Source organism: Oncorhynchus masou, unplaced genomic scaffold, assembly GCF_036934945.1.
Source record: "Oncorhynchus masou masou isolate Uvic2021 unplaced genomic scaffold, UVic_Omas_1.1 unplaced_scaffold_1378, whole genome shotgun sequence".
Classification (NCBI taxonomy): Eukaryota; Metazoa; Chordata; class Actinopteri; order Salmoniformes; family Salmonidae; genus Oncorhynchus; species Oncorhynchus masou.
Genome location: NW_027003691.1, coordinates 7,501 through 20,000, shown reverse-complemented (window position 1 = coordinate 20,000; position 12,500 = coordinate 7,501). Strand labels below are relative to the sequence as shown.

The window sequence follows — 12,500 nt, the reverse complement described above, 5'->3', positions numbered from 1 at the left end:
TAACACACAATTTTACTTCAGACATCACCTGACATTCCACCAATGTCTTTCCCTGACCCAGATAGCTGGTATTCTTTACCTAACTCTGTATCTAGTCCAGGAGAATAGAAGGTAACGGGTGACAACAGATGCATGTTGTGAGATGGTTGTCATAGCTATGAACTATGATGCTGTGGTTGAACTTTAACCACAGTGCATTGTCTTGATGAGACACGCACAAGGCATTGCTGCTGTTATGAGAGATGCATCTTCCTGTCAGAAAGGAAGCCCATAGTGGAGCCTCTGTTTGACCTGAGAAGGTGGCTCAGGCACACACACACACACACACACACACACACACACACACACACACACACACACACACACACACTCACACACACACACACACACACACACACACACACACACACACACCACTTTCCTGTGTCCAAACATTCAAAGGTGATATGAGTGGACTGTACCACTCTCTCAGACTTAACGTTGTAAGAATTGAGGAAAAATGTCATCATTTGTTCCAGCCACAACCTACCTATACAGAGCTGTGGTTCATAGGTCAAGTATGATGTCATCATGGCTTCAGTGTGTCTGTGTACGTGTGTACTTACTTGTAGGTGGTCTCACATGCTCCTAACCCCCCCCCCCCCAACATTTCCTCCCCCCACTCAGAGGGGACAGGATGCGGTTTGCTCTCGCTACTCTCCTCCCCTCTCTCTCTCACGATGACAGACCATTTGTTCACTCACCTTTTTCGGGTCCATGTTGAATTTCTTCTTCCCGCTTGAGAACTGCTTTCCTTTCTCAAGGACTTTGCTGCATAGAGAGAAAACAATAACAGAATAACTTCTTAACAAATGACCTTGTGAACAAACACGATGCAGTGAAGTAGGTCGGTGTAATTCATTGTATGGGTTGTTAGCTACAGGACAGGAAATAATAAGACATGTTCAACTAGTGGAGAAGTGATTCATCAGCAAAGAATAAGACATTCATAAAAGATGACCACATAGTTAATAAAGGATAACACATGTTGGATAAGGACATGATGGATAAGGAATGAAAAGGGACTGATTAGGGAATGAACTGATTAGGGAATGAATTGGGGGTGAATAGGGAATGAATAGGGGGTGAGCAGGCTATGAATAGGGGGAGCAGGCTATGAATAGGGAATAGGGAATGAATAGGGGGTGAGCAGGCTATGAATAGGGGGTGAATAGGGAATGAATAGGGGGTGAATATGAATAGGGGGTGAATAGGGAATGAATAGGGGGTGAGCAGGCTATGAATAGGGGGTGAATAGGGAATGAATAGGGGGTGAGCAGGCTATGAATAGGGGGTGAGCAGGCTATGAATAGGGGGTGAATGGGGAATGAATAGGGGGTGAATAGGGAATGAATAGGGGTGAATAGGGAATGAATAGGGGGTGAGCAGGCTATGAATAGGGGGAGCAGGCTATGAATAGGGGGTGAGCAGGCTATGAACAGGGGGTGAGCAGGCTATGAATAGGGGGTGAATGGGGAATGAATAGGGGGTGAGCAGGCTATGAATAGGTGGTGAGCAGGCTATGAATAGGGGGTGAATAGGGAATGAATAGGGGGTGAGCAGGCTATGAATAGGGGGTGAGCAGGCTATGAATAGGGGGTGAATAGGGAATGAATAGCGGTTGAGCAGGCTATGAATAGGGGGTGAATAGGGAATGAATAGGGAATGAATAGGGGGTGAGCAGGCTATGAATAGGGGGTGAATAGGGAATGAATAGGGGTTGAGCAGGCTATGAATAGGGGGTGAATAGGGGGTGAATAGGGAATGAATAGGGGGTGAGCAGGCTATGAATAGGGGGTGAGCAGGCTATGAATAGGGGGTGAGCAGGCTATGAATAGGGGGTGAATAGGGAATGAATAGGGGTGAGCAGGCTATGAATAGGGTGAGCAGGCTATGAATAGGGGGTGAATAGGGAATGAATAGGGGGTGAGCAGGCTATGAACAGGGGGTGAGCAGGCTATGAATAGGGGGTGAATGGGGAATGAATAGGGGTGAATGAATAGGTGGTGAGCAGGCTATGAATAGGGGGTGAATAGGGAATGAATAGGGGGTGAGCAGGCTATGAATAGGGGGTGAGCAGGCTATGAATAGGGGGTGAATAGGGAATGAATAGCGGTTGAGCAGGCTATGAATAGGGGGTGAAGAGGGAATGAATAGGGGGTGAGCAGGCTATGAATAGGGGGTGAATAGGGAATGAATAGGGGTTGAGCAGGCTATGAATAGGGGGTGAATAGGGAATGAATAGGGAATGAATAGGGGTGAGCAGGCTATGAATAGGGGGTGAATAGGGAATGAATAGGGGTTGAGCAGGCTATGAATAGGGGGTGAATAGGGAATGAATAGGGAATGAATAGGGGGTGAGCAGGCTATGAATAGGGGGTGAATAGGGAATGAATAGGGAATGAATAGGGAATGAATAGGGAATGAATAGCGGTTGAGCAGGCTATGAATAGGGGGTGAATAGGGAATGAATAGGGAATGAATAGGGAATGAATAGGGAATGAATAGGGGGTGAGCAGGCTATGAATAGGGGGTGAATAGGGGGTGAATAGGGAATGAATAGGGGGTGAATAGGGAATGAATAGGGAATGAATAGGGGGTGAGCAGGCTATGAATAGGGGGTGAATAGGGAATGAATAGGGAATGAATAGGGGTTGAATGAATAGGGGGTGAATAGGGAATGAATAGGGAATGAATAGCGGTTGAGCAGGCTATGAATAGGGGGTGAATAGGGAATGAATAGGGAATGAATAGGGGGTGAGCAGGCTATGAATAGGGGGTGAATAGGGAATGAATAGGGAATGATTACAAGCCTAATGGTTAAAAAAGAAGAACAGTGATAATGGTTAAGGAAGGATAAAAGATTAAAGGCCACTCACTTCTCCTCTGTAGACTCAAAGTCTTGAACTTCAGCCATGACTTTGTCAATCTCCATCTTTAGCTTCTGGAAAAGGATGTTCAGACAAGGGTGATTCATAGACCATAGACCTCCGTGTGTGTGTGTGTGTGTGTGTGTGTGTGTGTGTGTGTGTGTGTTTACCTGGATGTCCTCTAGCAGGTCTCTCTTATGCATCTTCATGCTTTCAATCTCCAACCTCTCATCTGCAGTGAAATCTGAAGACACTGTAGTGGAGACATGACAACAGGAAGGTTATTATCTGAAGACACTGTAGTGGAGACACAACAACAGGAAGGTTATTATCTGAAGACACTGTAGTGGAGACACGACAACAGGAAGGTTATTATCTGAAGACACTGTAGTGGAGACACAACAACAGGAAGGTTATTATCTGAAGACACTGTAGTGGAGACACGACAACAGGAGGTTATTATCTGAAGACACTGTAGTGGAGACACAACAACAGGAAGGTTATTATCTGAAGACACTGTAGTGGAGACACGACAACAGGAAGGTTATTATCTGAAGACACTGTAGTGGAGACACATCAACAGGAGGGTTATTATCTGAAGACACTGTAGTGGAGACACAACAACAGGAGGGTTAAATCTGAAGACACTGTAGTGGAGACACAACAACAGGAGGGTTATTATCTGAAGACACTGTAGTGGAGACACAACAACAGGAGGGTTATAATCTGAAGACACTGTAGTGGAGAGATGGTAAAACAGGAGGGTTATTATCTGAAACACTGGAGGGAGAAGACAAGGAGGAGGAGAATCTGAAGGACACTGGAGGAAGAGACACGAAACAGGAGGGTTATTATCTGAAGACATGGAGGGAGAACAACAACAGGATGGAGTTATTATCTGAAGACACTGAAGTGGAGAGATGGAGGAACAGGAGGAGTTATTATCTGGAAGACACGAGGGAGACACGAAACAGGAGGGATTATCTGAAAGACATGGAGGGAGAAGTCGACAAGATGGAGGAAGAGGGATTATCTGAAGACATGGAGTGGAGAAGGACAAAGGATGGAGGAAGATTATCTGAAGACATGGAGGAAGTGGAGACACAAGAGATGGAGGAAGAGGTTATTATCTGAGAAGACACTGGAGGGAGATACGACAAGATGGAGGAAGAGGGATTATCTGAAGACACTGGAGGGAGACAGAACAGGAGGAAGTTATTATCTGAAGACATGGAGGAAGAGACACAAGAGATGGAGGAAGGTTATAATCTGAAGACAGGGAGAAGAGAAGAGAAAGAGATGGAGGAAGAGAGGAGAGGAGAAGAGAAGGAGATCGAGGAAAGATGGAGGGGAGAAGAGAAGGAGGAAGAGAAGGAGAGAAGAGATGGAGGAAGAGGGAGAGAAGAGAAGAGAAGGAGATGGAGGAAGAGAAGGAGAGAAGAGATGGAGGAAGAGGGAGGAGAGAAGAGATGGAGGAAGAGAAGGAGAGAAGAGATGGAGGAAGAGAAGGAGAGAAGAGATGGAGGAAGAGGGAGGAGAGAAGAGATGGAGGAAGAGAAGGAGAGAAGAGATGGAGGAAGAGAAGGAGAGAAGAGATGGAGGAAGAGAAGGAGAGAAGAGATGGAGGAAGAGAAGGAGAGAAGAGATGGAGGAAGATAAGTCGAGAAGAGATGGAGGAAGAGGGAGGAGAGAAGAGATGGAGGAAGAGAAGGAGAGAAGAGATGGAGGAAGATAAGTCGAGAAGAGATGGAGGAAGAGGGAGGAGAGAAGAGATGGAGGAAGAGAAGGAGAGAAGAGATGGAGGAAGAGGGAGGAGAGAAGAGATGGAGGAAGAGAAGCCGAGAAGAGATGGAGGAAGAGGGAGGAGAGAAGAGATGGAGGAAGAGAAGGAGAGAAGAGATGGAGGAAGAGAAGGAGAGAAGAGATGGAGGAAGAAGGATGAGAGAAGAGATGGAGGAAGAGAAGGAGGAAGAGATGGAGAGAAGAGATGGAGAGAAGAGAAGGAGAGAAGAGATGGAGGAAGAGAAGGAGAGAAGGAGATGGAGGAAGAGGGAGGAGAGAAGAGATGGAGGAAGAGAAGGAGAGAAGAGATGGAGGAAGAGAAGGAGAGAAGAGATGGAGGAAGAGAAGGAGAGAAGAGATGGAGGAAGAGAAGGAGAGAAGAGATGGAGGAAGAGAAGGAGAGAAGAGATGGAGGAAGAGAAGGAGAGAAGAGATGGCAGAAGAGAAGGAGAGAAGAGATGGAGGAAGAGAAGGAGAGAAGAGATGGAGGAAGAGAAGGAGAGAAGAGATGGAGGAAGAGGGAGGAGAGTGGATTGAAAAGGAAGAGGAGAAAGAGGAGAAGAAGAAGAACATGAGGAGGATGATGACAAAAAAGAGGAGGACAATGGAGGAGGAAGAGGAAGAAGCGTCCGTTCAAAAGCACCAGAAGTCCACAACATCTCATCAGATGGCCGACAGTTAAAAACAAATCCCTGTTACGTACATCTGCAAGATAATCTTAACCAAATGAAAAGCACATTACAGAGAAACCACTGAACCGGCCACAGAAGAGATTTAGCATCAAATGAACAGGAAGAAGGACAGAATATGACTAGTAGCGTTCATAGGAACGATACCAGTCATCACCACAAGCCATTCAGATACAGCGCACAGGTATCCCATCACATTGTGTTTCCACTCTCTCTTTCACAACCCTTCATCCCACAACTGTCTGTCGATACTCCTACCTGATGAGCTCTCGGCTCCTAACTTTGTGTGTGGTATGCAAATGCACGAGCTACTGTGTTAATGCAATAGCGGATGTGATATTACCCAGTTCATTTATAGCAGGCTAGATATCCATACACACCATGTTTTCTATGTGTTTGTGAAGCTGTGAAAAGTAATGCATTAGGAGGAATATAAAAGAACTGCAAAGAGCTAACCAAACTCACGTCGTTTATCTTCATCCAAGCATGGCAACCATGAGCCATGGGTGTGTGTGTGTGTGTGTGTGTGTGTGTGTGTGTGTGTGTGTGTGTGTGTGTGTGTGTGTGTGTGTGTGTGTGTGTGTGTGTGTGTGTGTGTGTGTGTGTGTGTGTGTGTGTGTGTGTGTGTGTGTGTGTGTGTGTGTGTGTGTGTGTGTGTGTGTGTGTGTGTGTGTGTGTGTGTGTAGGCATGCATCCATGCGAACCAGAGGAGGGTGTTGGCTCTAACTTAAGAGGTTAAAGAAAAATATCAACAAGCAGCAGTTTTGGTTAGTTAGTGTTAGATATGGGTATTATACAGCTGTTAAACAGCTAACCACTAGTTCTCTGTTCTACAGCCTTCATACAGCCTGGAATATGACCCGAAACTCACACACTGACATGACCAAAATACTATTTAGCTTCAAAATAATCCGTGTAACTCCATGAAATTAAGTTTTGGGATGACATATTTATGTCATAATTTAAAATGCATTTTAACAATAAATGCAATTTAGCTACATAATAACCTTTTTTGTATCTCAAGGAAATGAAGTTTGGAGATGCTATATTTATGTAACACGTAATAAAACAAGCCAGATCCCAGACATGTCTGTGCTGTTGTCAACTCATGGCTATGATGGCAATGAGTGACAAGGACTTGGTATGATACCACAAACAGACTGTCACTCGGGCTACAATAAGTCCTCCATCCTTTTAGGTGCCATGACAACTGAGCATGAAGTAGTGGTTCATTCATCAAGGTGTTACCATTCCCCTTTCTGTCATGATCATTCTTCACAGTGTTTCGAAACAGGAGGGATGTCAGTGGAAAGGAAGGAAAGGACATAGTTCCTCTTGCAAGACCATGAAAACGTATATTAATTTGTAAAAAATCTGCTACAATAATGTTAAAAACAGGTAGGGTAATTCAAGATAATAATGCCTACCACTATGATTACTTTTGGTAGCAATGCTTCTATTCACAGGTGAGAATAACATTTTAGACCTGAATTGAAATGCAATAACAACTTTAAAAAGTGAACTTTGTGAAAGAGCTTACCCATTTGGCAATCGGTCATTGGCACACAGGAGAAACGGTCAAACTCGGTAGCCTACGGACCCTATAACCTACAGGTATTTAAACATTACAAAGTAACAAACCGGTTTCATCCATGCAAACTCCACAGCTCAATAATGTAAAGTGACAGTCAAGAGTATCTTGTTGCAACACACCCTCTCTCTCCCGTCACATTATAGGCTCGAGGCTACTTGTGAAAATCAACGTCGTCAGAACAGAAGTTGCTATATCCGCAATGATGTAGCAACTGCCTCAATGTAGATTTATGTTACAGTTTACAGTAAAGTGTTTACTTGAAAACGAAACAAATGTTATAATCAAAATGACGAGTAGGCTATTGTATTTTGTGTAATGTATAAATAGACTTTCACGAAGTGGTTATTGACACGTTGAACATAATTAACCAAAAACAGACTGAGGGAAAGAAAACGGTTCCTCCTTGATAAATTGCACCAAAACGCCCTCTAGTGTTTTTACATTACCATTACAGTTCAGTCAACAAGGCCCAAAAGTTATTTATAGCAACTTATTTTCATTGAAAGAGTCAGTGACGATGAAGATGATGATGATGATTATATAATGTATTTGAAAATGTATGATGAATATTTCAAACATATCTTGCATTTCAATGTGTGATGGCAGGCTATCTTTGCTGTGTGTGTGTGGGGGGGGGGGGTCTGTGTATGTGTGTTTGTGCATGCTGCAACAGTGAAAGAGAGAGAGAAAGAGAGACAGAGAGAGACGGAGATAGGGAGAGGAAGAAGAAAAGCGAGAGATCACTCAGTGATCGATAGAGAGATCACTCAGTGATCGAGAGAGATCACTCAGTGATCAATAGAGAGAGAGAGAGAGAGGCAGAGAGAGAGAGAGAGGGAGAGAGAGAGAGAGAGAGGGAGAGAGAGACCAAGCCCTGCAATGCCAAGAGCTGAGAAAAGAAAGAAAAGAGTTCCCTCATCCTGCTGGTCCTGAGTTCACAAACCTGTTCTACTAACACTGAAGCCTCAGGACCAGAACATCCAATCAATCAGGATAAACCAAATTACAACACAGTCAAAACTAAACTATATTGCTTATTGGGAAACACAAACACAAGCACAAAGCAAAATGCAGTGCTATGTGGCCCTAAATCGACAGTACATCGTAGCTAAATATTTGACCATGGTTACTGATCAAAACCTTAGAAAAACCTTGACAAAGTACAGGCTCAGTGAGCACAGCCTTGCCATTGATGTCAAAAATATAAAACAATTAGAGAGTGTCATTTTCCCAAATGTGAAATCCTTATTCAAGGTCTCAAAGACCTCTCTGATGAGGATAGGCTACCCGTCCTGTTGGGGGAGGAGCAGAGAGCTGTGGGTTGGCAGCGCACTACATTGCTGCCTGTCATAAGATGAGGGACAGTGTCTGACAGACCAATCAACCTGCACATGTACTCTACTGTATGCTTATTGTTGTTGTTCAATGTATGGTTATTTTGACACTTGGTTATTGTTGATACTGTTGTTCCGTTGACACTTTTGATTCTCATTTTTATTAATTTTTATATTGTAAATATCTAAAAGAAGCTAATATGTACATTATTACTTCATGCCAATGAAGCGAATTGAATTGAGATTACTCAGTAATTGAGAGAGAGAGAGAGAGAGAGAGAGAGAAGAGAGAGAGAGGAAGAGAGAGAGATTACTCAAGTAATAGAGAGAGAGAGAGAAAGAGAGAGGGGGAAGAGAGAGAGAGTAATCAAGAGAGAGAGATACTCAGTAATTGAGAGGGAGAGAGAGAGAGAGAGAGGGAGAGAGAGAGAGATTACTCAGTAATTGAGAGGGAGAGAGGGAGAGAGAGAGAGATTACTCAGTAATTGAGAGGGAGAGAGAGATTACTCAGTAATTGAGAGGGAGAGAGGGAGAGAGAGAGAGAGAGAGAGAGGTGAGTGCTGTAGCAACTTCCTGCTGTTGCATGAGGCGTTGAGTTGCAGTTATTTTCTCTGTCTGAAACTCTGACAGACTGTTGCACAGAGAGAAGCGGGAGCTGACTGAAGCTAGGCAGGATGCAGGCTATCAAATGTGTTGTTGTGGGAGATGGGTAAGTGTTTTTCATTTTATTTTTTATCACATGATATCTTAGTGCTGTGATTTAGTCATTGGTTCAAGGAGCGATCGAACCCTGTAGGAGTTGTATTGGCCTCTCAGTATGTGAAGCCAAGAGTGGATGCTTGTTGATGTCTTCACTTTCTCTGTCCTGGGTGACTTCAAGTGCTTCTCTTTCTGTTCTCTTTTTACATCTACAGAAATATGTGTGCAGATATTTCCATTCACAAATCATGTAACAGATTATGAACATGAGTCTGCTGAGAGACCCAGAGGTGTGTTGACACCACTAATCAGGTCTATCCAAAAGATATAGAGTTAAAATAGCTTCCACAGTTACTGCAGTTCCCTACGACTCATTACCTAGTTCATCATTAGTTGACTAACAGACAACTACTATCTTTCATCCAGCTCTATTGAATCTGAACCCCAAAGCCAACTTCAATGGACTCGTATGGCAGAATAGAACACTATGTAACATGGGACAGTCGTGGTTGTGGATAGGAGAAACCAACACAGTCATAGCAGCTGTATAGTACACGCCAGGACATGCATTTAATATGCTGCCATGTAAGAGGATCACTGGGACAGTGTCCCAAATGGCACCGAATTCCCTATGTAGTGCACTACTTTTCACCAGAGCCCCTGGGCCCTGTTCAACAGGAAGGCACTATATAAGGAATAGAGTGCCATTTGGGAAGCACAACATGTGTTGTTCAGAGCAGCTGAAACAAGGTAAATACACACATCATGAAGGAGTGATTTGATTGGCTCATAAAATAATAGAATAGAGTGGTTGGTAAATCTATCTCTGTAATTGATGGTCATAACACATGGACCAGTCCTCCTATCTATAGTGTGTACAGCTTGATTTCAGTTCACTTGTCTGACATGTTCAAGGTTGTGTTTTGCAACTCAAAGGTGTGTCATGTCACACACAGTTTGTTTGATGGGTCAGAGACAAAAGTCAGGGTTTTCATCTACAGTTTGTATGGAGGCCCCCATTTCTGTTCTCATTCTTGACATTGTTGTCTGTGAATTCATGGAACTGTGACTAGGACACTATGTTAAAACACTGGACCCCAAGATGTCCTATCAGACCTGGTTTACTAGGACACTGAGAGATGATGAGGTAGAGGTCATATTGTTAGGAGAGGACTGTGTCCTATCAGACCTGGTTTACTAGGACACTGAGAGATGATGAGGTAGAGGTCATATTGTTAGGAGAGGACTGTGTCCTATCAGACCTGGTTTACTAGGACACTGAGAGATGGTGAGGTAGAGGTCATATTGTTAGGAGAGGACTGTGTCCTATCAGACCTGGTTTACTAGGACACTGAGAGATGGTGAGGTAGAGGTCATATTGTTAGGAGAGGACTGTGTCCTATCAGACCTGGTTTACTAGGACACTGAGAGATGGTGAGGTAGAGGTCATATTGTTAGGAGAGGACTGTGTCCTATCAGACCTGGTTTACTAGGACACTGAGAGATGATGAGGTAGAGGTCATATTGTTAGGAGAGGACTGTGTCCTATCAGACCTGGTTTACTAGGACACTGAGAGATGGTGAGGTAGAGGTCATATTGTTAGGAGAGGACTGTGTCCTATCAGACCTGGTTTACTAGGACACTGAGAGATGATGAGGTAGAGGTCATATTGTTAGGAGAGGACTGTGTCCTATCAGACCTGGTTTACTAGGACACTGAGAGATGATGAGCTAGAGGTCATATTGTTAGGAGAGGACTGTGTCCTATCAGACCTGGTTTACTAGGACACTGAGAGATGATGAGGTAGAGGTCATATTGTTAGGAGAGGACTGTGTCCTATCAGACCTGGTTTACTAGGACACTGAGAGATGATGAGGTAGAGGTCATATTGTTAGGAGAGGACTGTGTCCTATCAGACCTGGTTTACTAGGACACTGAGAGATGATGAGCTAGAGGTCATATTGTTGATGGAGAGGTCACTGTGTCCTATCAGACCTGGTTTACTAGGACACTGAGAGATGATGAGGTAGAGGTCATATTGTTAGGAGAGGACTGTGTCCTATCAGACCTGGTTTACTAGGACACTGAGAGATGGTGAGGTAGAGGTCATATTGTTAGGAGAGGACTGTGTCCTATCAGACCTGGTTTACTAGGACACTGAGAGATGATGAGGTAGAGGTCATATTGTTAGGAGAGGACTGTGTCCTATCAGACCTGGTTTACTAGGACACTGAGAGATGATGTTCAGGAGAGGACTGTGTCCTATCAGACCTGGTTTACTAGGACACTGAGAGATGATGAGGTAGAGGTCATATTGTTAGGAGAGGACTGTGTCCTATCAGACCTGGTTTACTAGGACACTGAGAGATGATGAGGTAGAGGTCATATTGTTAGGAGAGCGGAACATGGCCTTACAGAGAGGGGAGTGTTGTTGTTGTCATATTCATTGTGTCATGAAGTCCATCAGCTATACAAAGGTGAGGGGACATCAGTGTCCAGACAGTTATTGTCTGTGTACCAAATTACACCCTATTCCCGATGGGGTGCTGGTCAAAAGTAGTGCACTATATAGACCCTTATGGGCCCTGGACAAAAGTAGTGCACTAAGTAGGGAATAGGGTGCCATTTGGGACATGGAGAGTGTAAACAACCTGTTTTCAGTGTACAGTAATCGGTGACTTCACTTCACAGGTTATTATTCAATAGATGTTATACCTAAACAGGTGATTGTAAAGGGATGGGTGGTAAGAGAGAAGGAGGGGAGGGAGATCATGGGTTCCATATAGAACCCTCTGTGGAAAGGGTTCTACATGGAACATGGGGAATGTGAGATAAATACCAAAAAGGATCTATTTCCTGTTTTTCAGTGCTGACCGTTTTAATCAGGGCTCGTATTCACAAAGTTCTCAGAGTAGGAGTGCTGATCTAGAATCAGTTTAGGCTTTGAGATCACAAAGAACGAGACATGGGGGACCTGATCCTAGATCAGCACGCCTTGTCTGAGATGCTTTGTGAATACAGGCCCGGTTCCCATTGGCACATTTTGTCAGCATCATTTACACAAGCCCCCTGCTTGTAACATTAGCTCATATATTACAGTGTTGTATGTTTATCACGATCAGCTGTTTTGTAATATGCCAAATAATATGAAGACATTGTCTCCAGCGTCTGTCTCTTAAACAAGTGTTTTTGGTGAAGGAGGAAGGAGGTTATGGTAAAACCCAGACAGACTCATCACTCTCTAAAACACAAGCTGGCTTCCTGTAAACCATGTGACCTACTCTGGTTGCCGTGGTTATGAGCCCTTGTCAACCTCTGTGACCTCTGTGAGTAGCACGCTGGATATGAGTGTTTGTAAAAATGACACAAATGGAAATATTGAGTACAAGACGAACTGAAAAATGACAGAGTATTTGTGTTTGTTTAAAATTCTCATACCTAATGTGATGAAGATGCAGGTTGTTTCCAATGAGGAAGAAGATAGATTGAGAG

At 43.9% G+C, this 12,500-nt stretch overlaps 1 long non-coding RNA gene and 1 pseudogene across 1 annotated transcript in view; one reads left to right on the top strand and one right to left on the bottom strand.

Annotated features, from left to right (window-relative positions):
• Positions 1–7,139, bottom strand: part of LOC135530553 (cytohesin-4-like) — a 21,455-nt pseudogene extending 14,316 nt beyond the window's left edge.
• Positions 7,140–8,892: 1,753 nt separating this feature from the next.
• LOC135530552 (uncharacterized) overlaps positions 8,893–12,500 on the top strand; it is a 5,074-nt gene continuing 1,466 nt past the window's right edge. Inside the window, exon 1 of the long non-coding RNA XR_010453865.1 lies at positions 8,893–9,017. This is a non-coding gene — a long non-coding RNA (uncharacterized LOC135530552). The remainder of the gene's footprint in view (positions 9,018–12,500) is intronic.